Source organism: Scyliorhinus torazame, chromosome 15 (genome assembly GCF_047496885.1).
Source record: "Scyliorhinus torazame isolate Kashiwa2021f chromosome 15, sScyTor2.1, whole genome shotgun sequence".
NCBI classification, from domain to species: domain Eukaryota; kingdom Metazoa; phylum Chordata; class Chondrichthyes; order Carcharhiniformes; family Scyliorhinidae; genus Scyliorhinus; species Scyliorhinus torazame.
In genome coordinates, this window is record NC_092721.1 from 58884648 (window position 1) to 58906816 (window position 22169).

A 22169-nucleotide genomic window follows, 5' to 3' on the forward strand; every position below is an offset into this window, starting at 1 on the left:
CCTCATGACAACCCCCTTCCCTTAACCCCGCCCATACATGCAGACTTTGCACTTGAACTGGACTCGGATGATGCCCTCCTGGATTTGACTAGTAACCCTAGTGCACTTGATCTCTCTGACTTCAGCTTTCCCAGCCCCCAGAGCAACAACTTGTTTTGATTCAGCCCCATGCTTGACTGGAGCCCCCCACCGACGTATCCGCCCTCCCCTCACAGCATTGCTTCCACTTCCAGGACCCCAGACCATGATTACCTTCCGACACACCACAACCCCAATCCTCCACTATGGCACCTTGACCCTTCTCGCAGATTGGTAAGGCATGACGGATCAGACAATTCAAAGGCCCACGCGGCAAACATTCAGAGCAACGGCATGAACCTGCAGACGCGAGTCTGGCAACCAGAAGGGATTCATGATTCAGACAATGAGCCTCCTCTGGGAAATGATTTAACAGAACAATTGATGCACGCAAATATCTGAGGTGTCCAGATGATGACAAGCGGCCGCCTACTAAGAATTAAGGTGTCCAATTTCTGATGGAGCCTGCCTGTCTTCTTATTCTTCTTCCTCACCTCTCTTTTAATCCATGGTTTTAATTCATGTCGGCCCGATACCGCATCGCACAAGAATTTCTTTGTTCAGTCCAAGACGCAGTCTACTGACTAATGGCAGTCAAAGGCACAATTTGTGGCCACAGGCACACACATCCCTTTTAGATGTGCTACTCCCATGGGGAAAACAACTTTCATATCAATACAAACTCTTCCTGTTCGTCACGGTCATCCAGGTAGGGAGAAACGGCACTAATCCACGCCCTACCTGAGGACTCCAAACACTGGTCAAGTAAAGCTCGGGTAGTGGAGTAACGGCATTTCCCCTGCCCCACCTGGGGATCCCACACATTCGTCACCTGTTGCGGCCCAAACGCACCCCATGTCACCCTCAAATTCGCTGGAATGGTTTTCTACACGCTTAATTGCCTTGGACAGGTCTTGATCTTCACGTCCAACCTGACTATCCCCTCTGTTTGGTTGTGGGATCAAGAATGCGTTCCACAATGCTCCACACTCTAAAGCCTCTTTTCTTCAACCTTTCTCTTGACCCCTTCGGTCACTCCCACCTGCTATTTACACATTAGACACAACGATTCGGAATTACTGCTGCTATACACGGAACCCCTCTGTGCCCCTAGGACAAAACTTTATAAAACTGACCCTAAAATTCGGCTAGTCAAGAGAAGCATCAACCTCCCATGGTTGTGATTTACGATGGAGACTGGTCGAAGAAAGTGTCCGCCCACTCCAAACATCGACCACGCGCTGTGAGATGTTTGAACACTGAATCTGCACTTTAAATTTGCATTTCTGGTCTCTCTCCAAAATGTATTTCTTTTTTAAATGTGGGAGTCGCACATGGTGACAATTGTAAAGGGTAATTGGAATTGAGAGAGAAAGACTAATAAATACAGATATTAACCAAAATAATAACACGATACTATGCTTGATTCCCTAGGCATACACGGAAAGACACGGAAGACAGACAACATACGGAATGATTCCAGGTCTCCTACACTTCACACTGATCATCGCTGGACTTAATGAAATCCGAGCACAACAAAACGTGAACTCATTCCATACTGGACCGCTATGGTTCGCCCCGCCAAGTGCAGGGGAATGTGAGGACGGTATTTAATGGGAAAAACCCAACAGAAGCATCCTATTTGGGTGTAATAATCAAAGGGCAATGTACAAAAGGCCCAACGGGAACACATCTGCATGCTACATTGGCAGAACTGGAAAAGTGGATTGGTGGGAACTTATGAATGAAGGGTGCCCCGAAATTGGATGTTTAAAGAGAAGCTCAGGGAACACGTTAGGAATCAGACAAAACTGCCCCGAACACCCACTAAAGGTAACTTAGTATTGCACAGAATTAGATTAGGACATAAGCCAGCCCCAAACACTACCACCCCACAGACTATCTCCAGTCAGGCTACCACCCAGCAATGGTTAGAGATCGAGACCAAAAGCCCCACATGGTGGGAAAACTTTGCAAATTGGAACCCCCTCTCCTACATAGTCGAGACCCTCCTCCTGATTGCGGTAATATATATTGTCATCCTCACATTGCAACTCCGTAAAGGGAAGGCAAAAGCCTCCCACCCCCAGATATACACGGTCCGAGCCCCCCTTTTCGGAATTCAATAAAAAAACAAAGTATTCTGGGAATGTCAATTTATAAGCGAATGTAACAACTGCTGGTAGAATGAGCCATTTGTGTTTTCTTTTCGTTATAAGGATAAGTAGAATGAATGAGGTGCTGCTGCTTTAAATCTTGTGTTGTAAATAAAGTTCTTTAATGTGTGAGTAAGCAGCATGAGAGTAGTTTAGCTTAGAGGTTAGTTAGAAATGAACTTTTGATATGAATTTAATTTCACAATAAAATAATAATTAGCAATGGATTTAATTTGAGAAACAGTATGTAATATGAATGAATTAGGTAAAACTGTGCAATGGCTTTTCGGACAGAGTAGAGCAGAACCTAAACTGACTGACAGGTGGCCGGTACAATAAGGTAAACATGGGTTCGAGTTTGTGATCCACCACGCTTCGCGTTCAGGATCAAGAGGACGGATATGTGGCCATCTAAAATGGCAACCTGCAAAGGGTAATGGGAATTGTAGTCAAGCCAGGACACAGACAGTGCCTGTTTATTGTTCAAAGGAAAAATCAGACCGAACTAAAATCTACACCTGGGCAGGACTGGAACCAATGTCCTCGGGGGTGCTTATGCTAACACTGTTGGGGAGGTTTTAAACTAATGTGGCAGGGGGATGGGAACCAGATTAGGAAGTTAGAGGTCAGTAAAGAGGCAGCAACTAAAGCCAGTAAGGTACTAGATAATAAACTCACTGTGATTAAGGGGAAGAGTAGACAGGGAAGAGATGATGAATGCAAAGGGACAGGTGGTCTAAGGTGCATTTGTTTTAATGCGAGACGTGTAGCAGGTAAGGCAGATGAACTTAGGGCTTGGATTAGTACCTGGGAATATGATGTTATTGGTATTACTGAGACTTGGTTGAGGGAAGGGCAAGACTGGCAATTAAATATCCCAAGGTATAGATGCTTCAGGAGGGATAGAGAGGGAGGTATAAGGGGTGGAGGAGATGGATTATTGGTCAGAGATGATATCACAGCTGTGATTAAGGAGGGCACGATGGAGGATTCGAGCACCGAGGCAATACGGGTAGAGCTAAGGAATAGGAAGGGTGCAGTAACATTGTTTGGACTTTACTACAGGCCTCCCAAAAGCGAGCGTGAAGTAGAGGTACAAATATGTAGACAGATTATAGAAAAATGTAGGAGCAATAGGGTGGGCGTGATGGGAGATTTTAACTTCCCCAACATTGAATGGGATTCATATAGTGTTGGAGGCGTAGATGGAGCAGAATTTGTAAGGAGCATCCAGGAGAGCTTTTTAGAGCAGTAAGTAAATAGTCCAACTCCGGAAGAGGCCATACTGGACCTGGTATTGGGGAATGATCCTGGCCAGGTGGGTGAAGTTTCAGTCGTGATTACTTTGGGAATAGCGATCACAATTCCGTCAGTTTTAGAATACTCATGGACAAAGACGAGAGTGGTCCTAAAGGAAGAGTGCTAAACTGGGGAAAGGCCAAGTAAAACAAAATTTGGCAGGAGCTAGGGAATGTGAATTGGGAGCAGTTGTTTAAGGGTAAATCTACATTTGAAATGTGGGAGTCTTTTGAGGAAAGGTTGATTAGAGTGCAGGACAGACATGAGGGATAGAAATGGCAAGATTAATGGACCATGGATGATGGGTGGAATTGTGAGACTAGCTGAGATGAAAAAGGAAGCATACATAAGATCTAGGCAACTTCAAACTGATGAAGCTTTGGAGGAATATCGGGAAAGTAGGACAAATCTCAAACACGCAATAAAGAGGGCTAAAAGGGGTCATGAAATATCTTTGGCTAACAGGGTTAAGGAAAATCCCAAAGCCTTTTATTCATATATAAGAAGCAAGAGGGTAACTAGAGAAAGGATTGGCCCACTCAAAGACAAAAGAGGGAATTTATGCGTGGAGTCAGAGGAAATGGGTGAGATTCTTAATGAGTACTTTGCATCGGTATTCACCAAGGAGTGGGACATGACGGATGTTGAGGCTAGGGATGGATGTTTAAATACTCTAGGTCAAGTCGGCATAAGGAAGGGGGAAGTTTTGGGTATCATAAAAGGCATTAAGGTGGACAAGTCCCCAGGTCCGGATGTGATCTATCCCAGGTTACTGAGGGAAGCGAGGGACGAAATAGCTGGGGCCTTAACAAATATCTTTGCAGCATCCTTGAGCACGGGTGAGGTCCCGGAGGACTGGGGAATTGCTAATGTTGTCCCTTTGTTTAAGAAGGGTAGCAGGGATAATCCAGGGAATTATAGACCAGTGAGCTTGACGTCAGTGATAGGCAAACTGTTAGTTTGTCTATCCCGGTGCGAACTGTGCGTATGCCAACCCACGCATGTGCAGTGGCACCGGCGCCAACCGGGGAAGCGCAGTGGCCTCCCTCAACGTGTAGGCCCCGACGCAACATGGCGCGGGAGTTCAGGGGCCGGCTCGTAAGGAAATAGGCTAGGGGAGCGAGAGGCCGTCCTGCTGATTGGTGGGTCCCGAATGTGGGCCAGGCCGCATCAGAGGCCCTCCCCAGGGTCGCAGCCCCCCTCCCCCTCCACAGGCCGCACCCCTGACCTTGCGCGCAGAGTTCCCGCCGGCGCTGTCCACACCTGGTCGCAGCTGGCGGGACTCTGCCTTTTTAGACCGGCCGCTCGGCCCATACGGGCCGGAGAATCGGCAGCCCGGCTGCATAGAGTGGCCCGCGACCGGCGCCATGCCAAATGCGTGGAGAATAGCATGCCGGCGTCGGGGCAGCGTGGCGCGGTTGCGGGGATTCTCCGGCCTGGCGTGGGACTAGGAGAATCCCGCCCCTTATCTACCTGCACAGAGCCGGCCATCCAGAAGTTAAGTAAAGGTCGTCTTAGTTGATAGGTGTAGCTTAATGCGTAGCCGCATGTATCATTGCACATAGAAATAAGTCTTGTGTGTAAAAATAAACTGTCTTTTGAACTAACATACCGGTTGTGTGGTCATTTGGTCAATACAAGACACATACTCGCAGCTTGTGGTCTGATAATAAAGTGGCAACAATCTCATAAAAACCAGCCTGAACTGGGACTGGTTAAACAGCGACTAATAATCAGTATTCCTGTTTGGGACCTTGGAGCTGTCAGCTTCCTTAAGGCCTTTCCTTTTGTTATCAAATTAAACCTCTTTGATGTTACGTTCTCGGGACGCCTTAGCTTTTATATTTCCCACCATTGATGTAAAAATTGCCGGCAAGAAATTGTTCGGTTTCTCCTTGCACCTTTTTTGAACGCGGACATAACATTTGCAATTCTCCAGTATTCTGGAACCACAGCCGGATCAAAGGAGGACTGAATGGTCATGGCCAGTGACTTCACAATTTCTCCCGATATTTCCTTCAGTATCCTCAGACTCATTTGATCCTGTCCTGGTGACGTAACGTTTAGAACAGCCAGCTTTCCATATGCTCCCACTCTGACAAATCTTAGACCACCTCCTCTTTCACTGTGATGCTGGCTGCATTGTCTTCTCTGCTCCCTGTAAGAACACTATTCACAATGCCCTATGCTGCTCTTGTTTGGTCTTGTTCCGCACTGTAACCAATCTCTATTTGTTGATGTACCATTGTCAATCTACTCTGTCGATTATTCTTTTGTCTACTATGTGCGTATTGTGTACGTTCCCTTGGCCGCAGAAAATTACTTTTCACTGTACTTTGGTACATGTGACAATAAATATTAATCAATCAAAGCACCTTATTTAGTACCTTAGTCAGGTTCTGACTAAACGCTGACATCCTCTATTTGGTCCCTGATGGCTCTCCCCTCTTCCTTGAACCATCCTCTTGTTATATTTATGCCTGTAAAAGACTTTTGGATTACCTATTTATATTAGCTGTATGCCACTTATCATGCTCTCTCTTCGATTCTCTTATTTCTTTTCTCACTTCCCCGCCAAACATTCCAGATACAGTTGGTTCTCCCTTGTATTACCCACTAACATCTGTCATGTACATCTTTTCTCTGCTTCATCTTACTCTCTTTCACTTCAGTCATGCAGTGAGCTCTGTTTTATTTGTCTTACCTTTCCTTCTTGTAGGAATGTACTTGGCTATAACCAAATGCAGCTCATTGATCCATTACAGTGCCTGTCACACATTAGGGTGGATTGTCTGTCAGGGAGACTATGGGCTGGATTCTCCGTTTCAGCAGCTAAGTGCCGGTTGAAACAGAGAATTTGCAGGGGCACCTACCTTAAATACCTTTCCCCTTGGTCCACCTTGAGGTCCATCGCGCCAGGACCACGTTGGACCAAATATTTGCGCCAACCCACGCCCGCGTGAATCTCGGCCCAGTGGGCAGGAGCATCATGGAGGCGTGGCGAATCCGGTGTCCAGTCCGTTAGTAGTTTGCAGATGGGCGCTAACCCCATTTCTTTCCCTCACATGGGATTATCCGTCGCATCGGGTTCTCTGCTACCAGGGACAGACGGAGGGCGCGGAGAATCCAGCCCATTGTTTTCTATTTTCCTGGGCGATATCTGTTTTCACCACATTGAAATTGCCCTCCCCCAGTTAGTTCTTTTCACACCAGATTGCTTATTGTCATTTTCCATTGCTAACCTAAACCTCATGATACTATGATCACTGCCCTCTAAATGTTCCCCAACTGACAATTGATCCACCTCACTCCCCAGATCAAACCCAGCAATGCCTCCTTCCTCTTTGAAACATACTGGTGTAGAAAATTCTCCTGAACACATGAGATTACATAGGATGTACAGCACAGAAAGAAGACGTTCAGCCCAACCAGTCTATGGTGAACTTGAGTCTTCTCCCGACCCAAATCATTTCAATCTATCACTTCAGGAACTCCTCTTCCTCTTTGCCCTTTACATTATTACTATCCCAATCTTCTTTCGGATAATTATTATCACCTCACAAAAAATGATTGTAGATTTGCAAATAATGCAAATTTGTTCTTCTACATTTCCCTATAGCTGGCCACCCATAGAATAGACTTGGTAGTGCAATGACACCTCAGTTGCCATGGTCAGATTTGGCTCTTGCTTCCAGAGTCCTGGTGGAAGATTCTTAATTACTAGTTAGGGTGGAGGTGTTGGGGATAGGGTGGAGGTTTTGACCTTGGGTAGGGTGCTCTTTCCAAGAGCCGGTGCAGACTCGATGGGCCGAATGGCCTCCTTCTGCGCTGTAAATTCTATGAAAAATTCTAGTCTGACTGCTATTCCCAGTTCATCATTGGAAATGGTAGATTTTCCCGCTTTGTCAATAGCAAGCTGCAAGGCAGTATCAATTTGGCATTTGCATTTTAGGAGTGGCATTGACATGGGGCCCAGTTATGTTTGTTGGTTTGTTATACAGGTCAAGGTCAGCGTCAGAGGCCTTGGAGGAGACCTTGGAAATGATGGTATTTCTGTCAAGTTACAGCTCCTGCCTGTCTTATGATTGTTCTCAATGTAGATTGAAGGTACTTACTGGGCTAACATAGTCCACCTGATCGTTTTTCAATTAGAGTAGTTCAGGCAAATGGTCCAATGACAATGTCTGCTACTTTGAAGAAATAATTTTGCATTATACCAATAAAATTTTAAAGACTTCTCAGGACCAATTAAAAATAGTTCTCATAAAATGATATTAAATTTTCATTGCTCTTCGTAGTAAGACAACAGATGCAAAGCTAACTTTTGTCTGCTTAGGCTAAATGACAGAGAGGATCAGGAACAACTTCAATTCCTCCTGAAGCTGATTGTGGTTGACAGCAGACTATTTGTCAGTGTTACATTTGGTATTTTACAGGTTCATGATTTGAAGGAGCACAAGGTGATTCACAATCTACCTTGTCAAAAAATTTCCAGGCCTCAGGAACCCGACAGCCAGTGATGTTTACATCACCATGTGCTGTTTGGAAGATATTATCAAAGAAATAGAAGGTCATAATAGATTTCTCACCCAAGAAGACGTCAATTAAGAAACATGCCCTTAGCTACCTCCTCCAAGATGATTTTTTTCTGAGTACCAGCCTTACACTGAGTGTTGTTATTTGGGAGGCTGCTGATGCACCCACCAATTCACACGAGACCATTAACAGAAGTGAACAGTGGTTTTAATAAGCTAGATCTGTGCCTGCCTGTGACTACTCTGTAATGAATGCCGCCTACAGGCTGCAGATCTATATACTACCCTCGAGGGGGCGGAGCCCACAAGGGCATCAACATAATACAATACAATACAGTGGTGAATTGTCGCAGCAATACGTTCACCATAGCTGTATTGGTTGCAACAGCTGCTGCCAAGGCTTTGGGAGTTATAATTTCCCCAGGGCTAACATTTCAGATTCTTCACTGTAAATGATTCGCATTTCTTATTTTGAAACTAATTCCCCCGTCCTCTTGGAATTATTTTTTTACGTGGTGTGACAACATTTTCTTGTCATTTTATGGAATTTTCCTTTTGTGCAAGAGAATATAGTTTGCCTTTCACAGACATAGGACAGTGAGCTAAGACAGCTGGCTTGTAATGTAGAACCAGACCAGCAGTGCGGGTTCAATTCCTGTACGGGCCTTCCCGAACAGGCGCCGGAATGTGGCGACTCGGGGCTTTTCACAGTAACTTCATTGAAGCCTACTTCGTGACAATAAGCTATTATTATTATTATGGGCGAAAGTTTCCGTTTGAGAGACTAAGTACTGATACTGGGACCGATTCGCGAGTGTTCTATGTTGACAAATGCAGTGGCGGTCCCTGAGTGATTCAAGTCCTGTAATGGGCTAGCACTGCACCACGTGTAACTCGCACAACTCCAATGCATGCCAACCCTCATCCCAGCTAAAGTGAAGGCCATGGTTGCGCTGGATCATGCCCATCCGGTTGATAGGTCGGCTGGGGCCAGAGAGTAACTAAGGGGGTGACCTGGAGAGGCACCCATTTGACCTGTGGCCCTAATTTCCCAGTGGGCAGTCAGCGGTATGCACAGCCAGATGGCTGCCTTGCAGGCTGAGGCAATGGTTGTCCATGCTCGTCAATTCAACTCTACGGCCATCTCCTAACCACCCCCCACTACTCCCCCTGCCCTGGCATATGCCCTCCAGCTAGCGGCACACTGTCAGCACACTATGGTGATGTTGGTCACTTTTTGTACCCCCTTTCTCTCTTTCAGCAACCACGGTGCCTGTTTCCTGACTTTAAATACCACAAGTGAACCTTGAGTCTGCTCTGCCATTCGATGAGATCATGACTGATACTATATAGAAGATAGGAGCAGCAGGAGGCCTTTTGGCCCTTCGAGCCCACTCCGCCATTTATCATGATCATGGCTGATCATCCAACTCAATATCCTAATCCTGCTTTCTCCCCATAGCCTTTGATCTCATTCTCCCCAAGTGCGATATCTAGCCGCCTCTTGAATATATTCCATGTTTTAGCATCTACTACTTACTGTGGTAATGAATTCCACAGGCTCACCCACTCTTTGTGTGAAGAAATGTCTCCTCATCTCTGTCTGAAATGGTTTACCCTGAATCCTCCGACTGTGACCCCTGGTTCTGGACACACCCATCATTGGTAACATCTTCCCTGCATCTACCCTGTCTAGTCCTGTTAGAATTTTCTAAGTCTCTATGAGTTCCCCCCTCATTCTTCTGAACTTCAGCGAGAACAATCCCAACTTAGTCAATCTCTCCTCAGAAGACAGTCCTGCCATCCCTGGAATCAGTCTGGTAAACCTTCGCTGCACTCCCTCGAGAGCAAGAACATCCTTTCTCAGATCTAATGTGATAATCCTCAACTCCAATTTCCTGCCTTATCCCCATAACTCTTGATTCCCTTTCGGATTAAAAATCTGCCTACCTCAGCCTTGGACATAGTTAACGGCTCAACTTCTACAGCGCTCTGCAGTAAAGAATTCCCTAGATTAACTCCCCTCTGAGAGAAGAAATTGCTCCTCAGCTCATTCAAATGATGCAGTTTCTACAATATCCTGCAACAAATCACATTTGCTCATCATACCAAGCTCCCAGCTCACATTTAATATTTATATTCTTCCTCCATCTCGCTCTGGACTGTAGATTCTCTACATCAGTATCCAACTGTCCCACCAGTGGCCAATGTTACATCAGCCTCCTTTATCACGCTCTCTGGAATTCCTCCACCCACCTCTCCTTTTATTGGATCCTCATTACAATGCATATTTTTAGTCCAACGTTTGGTTAACCATTCCTAATCATTTATTTTTGAATAAGGTTCTATTTTTTTCACCTCTTTGTTAAGCTTCTTGGCACATGTTTCCACATGAAAGGTGTTATATAAATGCCATTTGTGATCATTGTTTATCCATCATACTTGGTGCATCTTTTTAAATACTAAATGGGGGGAATATTTTTCTTGTATGGGTGTGCAAATTTCCTAGATCGTGGTTGAAGGACATATTATCAGGGATAGTCAGCATGGCTTTGTGAAGGGTAGGTCATGCCTCACAAACCTTATTGAGTTCTTTGAGAAGGTGACTGAACAGGTAGATGAGGGCAGAGCAGTTGATGTGGTGTATATGGATTTCAGCAAAGCGTTTGATAAGGTTCCCCACGGTAGGCTATTGCAGAAAATACGGAGGCTGGGGATTGAGGGTGATTTAGAGATGTGGATCAGAAATTGGCGAGCTGAAAGAAGACAGAGGGTGGTGGTTGATGGGAAATGTTCAGAATGGAGTACAGTCACAAGTGGAGTACCACAAGGGTCTGTTCTGGGGCCGTTGCTGTTTGTCATTTTTATCAATGACCTAGAGGAAGGCGCAGAAGGGTGGGTGAGTACATTTGCAGACGATACTAAAGTCGGTGGTGTTGTCGATAGTGTGGAAGGATGTAGCAGGTTACAGAGGGATATAGATAAGCTGCAGAGCTGGGCTGAGAGGTGGCAAATGGAGTTTAATGTAGAGAAGTGTGAGGTGATTCACTTTGGAAGGAATAACAGGATTGCGGAATATTTGGCTAATGGTAAAGTTCTTGAAAGTGTGGATGAGCAGAGGGATCTAGGTGTCCATGTACATAGATCCCTGAAAGTTGCCACCCAGGTTGATAGGGTTGTGAAGAAGGCCTATGGAGTGTTGGCCTTTATTGGTAGAGGGATTGAGTTCCGGAGTCGGGAGGTCATGTTGCAGCTGTACAGAACTCTGGTACGGCCGCATTTGGAGTATTGCGTACAGTTCTGGTCACCGCATTATAGGAAGGACGTGGAGGCTTTGGAGCGGGTGCAGAGGAGATTTACCAGGATATTGCCTGGTATGGAGGGAAAATCTTATGAGGAAAGGCTGATGGACTTGAGGTTGTTTTCGTTGGAGAGAAGAAGGTTAAGAGGAGACTTAATAGAGGCATACAAAATGATCAGGGGGTTGGATAGGGTGGACAGTGAGAGCCTTCTCCCGCGGATGGAAATGGCTGGCACGAGGGGACATAACTTTAAACTGAGGGGTAATAGATATAGGACAGAGGTCAGAGGTAGGTTCTTTACGCAAAGAGTAGTGAGGCCGTGGAATGCCCTACCTGCTACAGTAGTGAACTCGCCAACATTGAGGGCATTTAAAAGTTTATTGGATAAACATATGGATGATAATGGCATAGTGTAGGTTAGATGACTTTTGTTTTGGTGCAACATCGTGGGCCGAAGGGCCTGTACTGCGCTGTATTGTTCTATGTTCTATTACTATTCTCAGTTAGATAGTTTGGAATGTCAGCCATTCTCTGTTGAAAGAAGAGGCACAATTCACTTTTAATTCCAAATAGATTTGAACCTTTCCCTCTGAATGAATATTTGACATCCTATAACAAGCACGTACTCAAACTAGCAAGTACTGTGACTGCCCGGCACAGATAAATGAATTGAATACAATGGCACTCGAAAGGCTGTAGTTTTGCAAAGGCCGAGAATGCTCCAAGAAAAATGGTGACATTAATTTGCTGCATTTACCTTGCTTACAGCAGCCTTGACTACCATGGCAACATTATAGGGTGAATGATACATCTTAGATGTACTCATATTATTGACCTCTGATGAATTTTCATTTTCATTCAGATAAATCAGAAAGAAATTGCATGGCATTTAAAGGGAAATAGTGCAGATAGAAATTATGTTGGTTCAAAACGGAAAAATCTTGCCCCCCAACTAGGTTGATCTCCTGGAATGTCCGAGGGCTAAATGGGCCGGTGAAGAGGGCACGTGTATTTGCGCACCTGAGGAGACTGAAGGCGGATGTGGTGATGCTGTAGGAGACACATATTAAAGTAGTGGATCAGGTCAGGTTGAGGAAAGGTTGGGTTAGTCAGGTTTTCCACTCGGGGCTGGATTCAAATACAAGAGGGTCTGCGATTTTGATCAACAAGCAGGTAGCGTTTGAGGTGGGGAGGATAGTCTCGGGCGTTGGAGGCCGATATATCATGGTTAGTGACAGGCTTCAGGGGATGAAGGTAGTGCTGGTCAATGTATACGTGCCAAATTGGGACGATGGGGATTTTATAAAGAGGGTGCTGGGGAAGATTCTGGACCTGGATTCGCACAGGCTGATTATAGGTGGGGATTTCAAAACGGTTATTGATCCAGGCCTGGATCGGTCATACTTTTGACAAGGTGCCACACAAAAGGTTGCTGCATAAACTAAAGATGCATGGCATTGAGGGTAAAGTGGTAGCATGGGGAGAGGATTGGTTAACTAACAGAAAGCAGAGAGTGGGGATAAATGGATGTTTCTCTGGTTGGCAACCTGTAACTAGTGGGGTCCCTCAAGGATCAGTGTTGGGCCCGCAGTTGTTCACAATTTACATGGATGATTTGGAGTTGGGGACCAAGTGCAATTGTGGCAAAGTTTGCAGACGACACTAAGATGAGTGGTAAAGCAAAAAGTGCAGAGGATACCGGAAGTCTGCAGAAGGATTTGGAGAGGTTAGGTGAATGGGCTAGGGTCTGGCAGATGGAATTCAATGTTGCCAAGTGTGAGGCTATCCATTTTGGGAGAAATAACAGCAGAATGGATTATTATTTAAATGGTCACAAAAAGTTGGTGTGCAGGTGCAACAGGTGATTAAGAAGGCTAATCGAGTTTTGTCTTTCATTGCTGGAGGGATGGAGTTCAAGACTAGGGAGGTTATGCTGCAATTGTATAAGGTGTTGGTGAGGCCACATCTGGAGTATTGTGTTCAGTTTTGGTCTCCTTACCTGAGAAAGGACATATTGGCACTGGAGGGAGTGCAGAGGAGATTCACTAGGTTGATCCCAGAGTTGAGGGGATTAGATTATGATGAGAGGTTGAGTAGACTGGGACTGTACTCATTGGAGTTTAGAAGGATGCGGGGGGATCTTATTGAAACATATAAAATTATGAAGGGAATAGATAGGATAGATGCGGGCAGGTTGTTTCCACTGGTCGGGGAAAGCAGAACTAGGGGGCATAGCCTCAAAATAAGGGTAAGTAGATTTAGGACCGAGTTTCGGAGGAACTTCTTCACCCAAAGGGTTGTGAATCTCTGGAATTCCTTGCCCAGTGGAGCAGTTGAGGCTCCTTCTTTAAACGTTTTTAAGAAAAAGATAGATACCTTTCTAAAGAATAAAGGGATTCGGGGATATGGTGTACGGGCCGGAGAGTGGAACTGAGTCCACAAAGATCAGCCATGATCTCATTGAATGGCAGAGCAGGCTCGAGGGGCCAGATGACCTACTCCTGTTCCATGTTCTTATGTTCTTATACTTGAGAACGAGCAGGGTGCCATCAATGGCAAAGGGGCTGAAAGGGTTCATGGAGCAGGTGGGAGGGGGGGCGGGGGGGGGTGGATCCGTGGAGATTTAGGCATCCGAGGGCCAAGAAATTTTCTTTCTTCTCCCACGTTCACAAGGTGTATTCCCGGATAGATTTCTTTGTTGTGGGCAGGGCCCTGTTGGCGGGGTGGTGGACACGGGTTATTCGGTAATTACGATCTCGGACCATGCTCCGCACTGGGTGGACCTGCAGGTCAGTATGGATAATAAACAGCGCCCGCAATGGAGGTTGGGTGTGGGACTGTTGGCGGACGAAGCAGTCTGCGAGAGGTTGAGGAAGTGCATGCTGAACTACCTGCAGGTAAACGACACGGGGGAGGTCTCAGCAGCGGTGGCCCGGAATGCGCTGAAGGCAGTGGTGAGAGGAGAGCTGATCTTGATCCGGGCTCACAGGGACAGGATGGATAGGGCAGAAACGGACCGACTCGTAAGAGAGATTCCACGAGTGGAACGAGAGATATGCGGAAGTTCCAGAGGCAGGGCTATTAAGGGAACACCGGAGGCTGCAGGCGGAATTTGGTTTGTTAACTACAGGAAAGGCAGTGGAGCAGCTCAGGAAGGTGAAGGGAGCAATCTACGAGCACGGGGAGAAGGCCAGCAGGATGCTTGCACAGCAGCTCAGAAAGAGGGAGGCAACTAAGGAAATCGGGAAAGTTGTTGACGGGGATGGGAACTTAGTTGGGGACTCGGCGGGGGTGAGCTAGACCTTTTGGGACTTTTATAGTAGGTTGTACAGATCGGAACCCCCTGGGGGGGCCGGAGGGGATGAGGCACTTCTTGGATGGGCTGACTTTCCCGAAGATGAATGGGGAGCTGGTAGAAGGGCTGGGGGCCCCGGTCAGGCTGGAGGAGATAGTGGAGGGCTTGAAGGCCATGCAGTCGGGGAAGGCCCCGGGGCCTATAAAAAGTTCTCCGGAATATCGGGGCCGGTACTGTTGAAGGTCTTTAACGAGGCCAAGGAAAGAGGGGTTTTATCCCAGATGATGTCACAGGCCATGATCTCGCTCATTTCGAAAAGGGACAAGAACCCAGAGCTGTGCAGTTCTTATAGGCCGATATCCTTGTTGAACCTGGATGCCAAACCTCTGGCCAAAGTTCTGGCCTCTAGGATTGAGGACTGTGTACCGGATGTTATAGGGGAGGACCAGACAGGGTTTGTTAAGGGTAGGCAGCTGGGGGCCAATGTAAGAAGGTTGCTCAATGTGATCATGATGCCCCCGGAAGGAAGGGAAATTGAAGTGGTGGTTACGATGGATGTGGAAAAAGCTTTCGATCGGGTCGAGTGGGATTACTTATGGGAGTTGCAGGAGCGGTTCAGGTTTGGGAGGGGCTTTGTTGACTGGGTTAGGTTGCTGTACCGGGCTCCGGTAGCTACTGTACGGACAAATAGGACGACTGCGGAATATTTCAGACTACACAGGGGGACGAGACAGGAATGTCCCCTCTCCCCACTGCTGTTTGCACTGGCGATAGAGCCGCTGGCAATTGCTCTGAGGGCCTCAAGGGGCGGGGGGGGGGGGGGGGTGAGGGCCACAGAGTCTCGCTGTATGCGGATGACTTGCTGCTGTATGTCTCAGACCCAATGCAGGGGATGGGGGAAATTATGGGAATCTGAGGGGAATTCGGCCGGTTTTCGGGGTATAAGCTTAATATGGGGAAGAGCGAGTTGTTTGTGGTTCAGGCGAGAGGTCAGGAGAGGCGACTGGGGGAACTGCCGTTTAGAGTGGTAGGGAACAGTTTCAGGTACCTGGGTATCCAAGTGGCGAGGGATTGGGACAGGATACACAAATTGAACTTGGGCCGGTTGGTGGACCAGATGAAGGAGGGTTTCCGGAGATGGGATACGCTCCCGTTGTCTCCGGTGGGTAGGGTAGGGTGGTAGTCGGGAAAAATGACGGTCCGCCCGAGGTTCCTTTTTTAACTTCCTTTTTTGTTTTCCAGTGCCTCCCCGTCTTCATCCCGCGGTCCTTTTTTAAGCGGATCAATAAGATTATTGTGGACTTTGTGTGTGGGGGGCGGTAAGCCCCGCGGGTGAAGAGGGCAATACTCGAGCGGAATCGGGGAGATGGTGGGCTGGCGCTGCCGAATTTCAGTAATTACTACTGGGTGGCTAATATAACCATGGTGAGGAGGTGGCTGGTGGGGGGGGAAGCTGGCGTGGGTGCGTATGGAGGCGGCTTCGTATAAGGGCACAAGTTTAGGGGCTCTGGTGACGGCGTCCCTGCCATTCCCGTCGGCGAGGGACTCCACCAGTCCAGTGGTGGTGGCGGCCCTGGGAGTCTGGGGGCAGTGGAGGAGTCATGTGGGAGCAGAGGGGGTATCGGTGTGGTCCCCAATCTGTAACAATCATAGGTTTGCCCTGGGGAGGATGGACGGGGGGTTCCGAATTTGGCGGAGAGCGGGGATTGAGAGGATGAGGGACTTGTTCTTGGAAGGTAGCTTCCCGAGTATGAGGGCGCTGGAGGAGAAGTTTGCATTAGCTGGAGTAAATTAACTCCGATATTTACAAGTACGGGACTTTTTGCGGAAGCAGTTACCAACCTTCCCACTCCTGCCGCTGAGGGGGATTCAGGATAGGGTGGTCTCTAGAGGATGGATAGGGGAGGGGAGCATCTCGGACATATATAGAGAGCTTATGAGTTCGGACGAGACACAAACCGAGGAGCTGAAGCGAAAGTGGAAGGAGGAGCAGGGGGGGGGTGGGGGGGGGGGGGTGGGGGGGGGGGGTGGGGGGGGGGGGGCGCGGGGGAGATAGAGGAGGGCCTTTGGGCGGTCGCGTTAGGAAGGGTCAATGCTACCGCAACATGTGCCAGGCTCAGCCTGATCGAATTTAAGGTTGTTCACCAGGCTCACATGACAGTGGCCCGGATGAGCACGTTTTGTGGGATGGAGGACAGGTGTGCGAAGTGTGCGAGGGGCCAGCGAACCATGTCCATATGTTCTGGGCATGTCCAAAACTGAGGGGATTTTGGCAGGGGTTTGCCGACACCATGTCCACGGTATTAAATATGAGGGTGGTAATGAGTCTGGAGGTGGCGATTTTTGGGGTATCGCAGGACCCGGGAATCCAGGAGGAGAAAGAGGTAGACGTTCTGGCCTTTGCTTCCCTGGTAGCCCGGAGGCGGATATTACTAGCATGGAGGGACTCAAAGCCCCCAAAATCGGAGACCTGGCTTTCAGACATGGCTGGCTTCCTCTGCCTGGAGAAATTTAAGTTCGCCATGAGAGGGTCTCTGCTGGGGTTCGCCCAGAGGTGACAACCATTCATTGACTTCCTCGCAGAGAACTAATCATCAGCAGAAAGGGGGGGGGGGTTAGGTTAGCGTATCCCTTGCACTCTGTATATATTTCTTTTGTTATTTATATTGTTGATTTTGTTGCTGTTAAAATGCCAAAGAAATACCTCAATAAAACGTTTATTAAAAAAAAACCTTTCTAATTAAACTCACTGTTACACCTGTGCAAGCTGCCTCTGTGCTATGTCTGATGCCTGCGGGGTCGGGTCAGGGACTGAGTGCCATGTGGTCGAGGGGCGATGGAATGTTGAGCCCAGAGGGTGTAATTCCCCCCCCCCCCCGCCGGAAGTCCACGGCACCCTGCCACCAGCGATTCGACAGGGCCATGTGATGGAGTGCACAGCACGCATACAGGGACCACCCAGGTGGAGGGTGCAAATGTGCCCATGAGTCAGACAGTGTCTAACGATTTGGAGCTGACAGCTCATCGCACAGCGGGTTGTCATCATCCTCCATGGCATCGATTACACCCGCTTCCGCAAGCAACCGTTTGAGCCCAGCCCGTTGTGCCGCAGGTTGATGTGTAATGGAGGGGTGTTGTGCATGTGGTCGTGTGGGAGGTAAGGGTGGTGGATGGTGTGGGAGGTGGGTGTGTGGGGTGGTGAGGTGGTGCGGTACAGTGGTGCCAGTGCCCCTGCTCAGCGAGCCTCTATGCCCCTAATTAGTGAAACATGCGGCGATCAACGCCTCGCGTGTTCGCTGGCCAGGCCGGTGGCGCCGTGCAGCCTCGCGTTCATATCCAGCCCCCATGTCACGCCGATTGCCCCCCTCCTCCCATACTCCTCATCTGGAGAGGCAGCCCCTTCCTCGGGCTCGCCCTCTGCCTCCTCCTCCTCCTCCAGCACATCGCCCCTCTACTGGGCTATATTGTGGAGGACGCAGCAGACCACAACGATGCGGCCAACCCTCTTCGACGGGTATTGGAGGGCCCCCCCAGAGCAGTCCAGGCACCTGAAGCGCATCTTCAGTACCCCAAAGCACTTCTCGACCACACCCCTGGTTGCTGCATGGGCCTCATTGTAGCGGCTCTCCACGTCGGTCTGTGGCCTCCGTATAGGCGTCATCAGCCATGACCGCAACGGGTAACCCTTGTCACCCCGCAACCAGCCCCTCAGCCGGGGGGCGGGGGGGAGATCCTTCGACAATGGCAGGATGAACGATTGTGCCACCGAATGTTCATGGAGAGGGTCCCCTTCCTGTTCATGAACATGTCCCTGTTCTCCGCTGGTGGCTGCATGGCGACCTGCACCCCGTCGATCACCCCCTGTACCATGGGTATCCTGGCCACAGCAGCGAATCCTGCTGCCCAGGCATCCTGGTGGGCGTGGTCCACAGGGAACTGGATGTAGCGCTCCGTGATGTCATACAGGGCACCAGTCACTGCATCGATGCACCGGTGCGCCAATGCCTGGGCGATGCCGGACAGGTCGCCACTCGGTGCCTGGAACGACCCCGTGGCTTAGAATTTCAGGGCCACCATCACCTTGACGGGCACCAGGAGAGCATGTCCTCCCCTAGTGCCACGCGATGCCAGGTGTGCCATCGGGTGGCAGATGTGGGCGACTGTTTCCCGGCTCATCCGGAATCTCCTTCTACATGCCCTATCCGGCAGGTCCTCGAAGGACATGCAGTGCCGGTAGACATGAGGCCTCATCGGGCGCCTCCGGTGCCTTGGTACCACAACCTACTCCCACTCGTCCTGCTCCTCATCCACATCGGTATCCTCATCCTGTGCCTCGCCCTCGTTGTTGTCCTCCTCCTCCTACACCCGTCGGGCGGGTGACCCTGCAGCCTGAGTGGGTGCAACCTGGTGCTCTGCAGCCTGTCCCTTTGTTGCAGCCAGTCCCTCTGCTGCGGCCGCCGATGCCGCAGCGTCTCTGAGCCGCCTGCACCGACATTGCCACAGGGCTGCATGCAGGGCAGCGGCTCCTGCCACGGCAGCCAGCATCGCTGGCTGGTGCCCAAACATCATGATCTGCAGGGGTTGGGGGTATACAACATGTTTAACGATGGCGTATGGCCCCCTCTACAGCCAGGCGCCATGGGCTACATGTCTGCCCCGGTTGACTGATTGCGCCACAGCCACGCATGCACCCAGACCCCTGCCCACACCCTCAGTGCTCCGACCCCAATTGCTCATCCCTCCGCTAGCGCCACCGTTGGATGGCACTGCCCTTACGGGGGGCTGCCATGGATGCGGCCCTGGGCCTACCCGCAGGTGGGTGCTGCCGGCTGGGAGGGACCCCCCCTGGGGTGTCCGGCACCCATGCACAAGTCCGGCAGCCTTGCGCTCAGCCAACGCTTGGGGTTGGTGTCCATCAACCTGGCCGCCATAATGGTGGCCGTGGCTTTGGCGCATCCCTGCCATGGCGGGCCGTTCCAGGCCGGTGGCCCTGTCGTCCCCACGCTCACCCACACCCCGCGAACATGGAGGCCCTCCCCCCCTCGCTCCCAGCCACGGCCGTGCCCGGACCACCAGCCTTAGGTCCCCCACACACTGGCCCCTCACCTCCTGCTCCCGCATCGTGCTGGCTGCCGATTTTCATTAGCAGGTTAGAACAGCGCAGGCCGCAGAATCCCCGGGAGCCTGGAGAACTGATGAACGGACCCCCTCGGGCAATTCTCCGGGCAGCGCAGCGGCGATCATGATCACGCCGTTTTCGCCGGTTTTGAGAATCGAGAAATGCCGTCGGACCGGTGTCGCGCAAAAAATATGGCGCGATGTCCGATTCTCTGAAGCGGTTCTGCCTGAGAGAATCCCGCCCCATATTTCCATAAGAACATAAGAACTAGGAGCAGGAGTAAGCCATCTGGCCCTTTGGGCCTGTTCCCCCATTCAATGAGATCGTGGCTGATCTTTTGTGGACTCAGCTCCACTTTCCAGCCCGAATACCATAACCCTTAATCCCTTTATTCTTCAAAAAACTATCCATCTTTATCTTGAAAACATTTAATGAATGAGGCCAACTGCTTCACTCGGCAGGAAATTCTATCGATCACAACCCTTTGGGTGAAGAGGTTTCTCCTAAATTCAGTCCTAAATCTACTTCCCCTTATATTGAGGCTATACCCCCTAGTTCTACTTTCACCCACGAGTGGAAACAACCTGCCCGCATCTATCCTATCTATTCCCTTCATAATTTTATATGTTTCTATAAGATGCCCCCTCATCCTTCTAAATTCCAATGAGTACAGTCCCAGTCTATTAAACCTCTCCTCGTAATCCAATCCCCTCAACTCTGGGATTAACCTAGTGAATCACCTCTGCACACCCTCCAGTGCCAGTACATCCTTTTTCAGGTAAGGAGACCAAAACTGAACCCAATATCCAGGTGTGGCCTCACTAATACCTTGTAAAGTTGAAGCATAACCTCCCTGATCTTAAACTTCATCTCTCTAGCAATAATGGACAAAACTCCATTCGCCTTCTTAATCACCTGTTGTACCTTTAAACCAACTTTTTGCGACTCATGCACTCGGACACCCAGATCCCTCTGCACAGCAGCGTGTTTTAATATTTTATCATTTAAATAATAGTCCCTTTTGCTGTTACGTCTGCCAAAATGGATAACTTCACATTTGTCAACATTGTATTCCATCTGCCAGACCCTAGCACATTCACTCAAACTATCCAAATCCCTCTGCAGACCTCCAGTATCCTCTGCACTTTTTGCTTTACCACTCACCTTAGTGTCGTCTGCAAACTTGGACACAATTCACTTGGTCCCTACTGCAAATCATCTATGTAAATTGTGAACAATTGTGGGAACAGCACTGATCCCTGAGGGACACCACTAGCTACTGATTGCCAATCAGAGAAACACCCATTAATCCCCACTCTTTGCTTTCTGTTAATTAACCAATCCTCTATCCATGCTACTACTTTACCCTTAACACCATGCATCTTTATCTTATGCAGCAACCTCTTATGTGGCACCTTGTCAAAAGCTTTCTGGAAATCCAGATAAACCACATCCATTGGCTCCCCAGTGTCCACTAAACTGGTAACGTTCTCAAAAAATTCCACTAAATTAGTTAGGCACGACCTGCCCTTTATGAACCCATGCTGCATCTGTCCACTGGGACAATTTCTATCCAGATGCCTTGCTATTTCTTCCTTGATGATAGATTCCAGCATCTTCCCTACTACCGAAGTTCCATCAGTCACTGGCATGTTATTTGTGTCTTCCACTGTGAAGACAGACCCAAAAAACCTGTTCAGTTCCTCAGCCATTTCCTCATCTCCCATTATTATATCTCCCTTCTCATCCTCTAAAGGACCAATATTTACCTTAGCCACTCTTTTTTGTTTTATGTATTTGTAGAAACTTTTACTATCTGTTTTTATAATCTGAGCAAGTTTATTCTCATAATCTATTTTACTCTTCTTTATAGCTTTTTTTAGTAGCTTTCAGTTGCCCCTAAAGATTTCCCAATCCTCTAGTCTCCCACTAATCTTTGCCACTTTGTATGCTTTTTCCTTCAATTTTATACTCTCCCTTATTTCCTTAGATATGCACGGTCGATTTTCCCTCTTTCTACTGTCCTTTCTTTTTGTTGGTATAAACTTTTGCTGAGCACTGTGAAAAATTGCTTGGAAGATTCTCCACTGTTCCTCAACTGTTTCACCATAAAGTCTTTGCTCCGAGACTTAGCCAGCTTTTCTCTGATCACATTGTAATCTCCTTTGTTTCAGCACAAAACACTGGTGTTTGATTTTATCTTCTCACCCTTCATCTGTATTTTAAATTCCACCATATTGTGATCACTCCTTCCGAGAGGATCCCTAACTATGAGATCGTTAATCAAACCATTACACAGGACCAGATTTTGGATCGCTTGTTCTCTAATAGGTTCCATTACATACTGTTCTAGGAAACTATCGCAGATACATTCTATAAACTCCT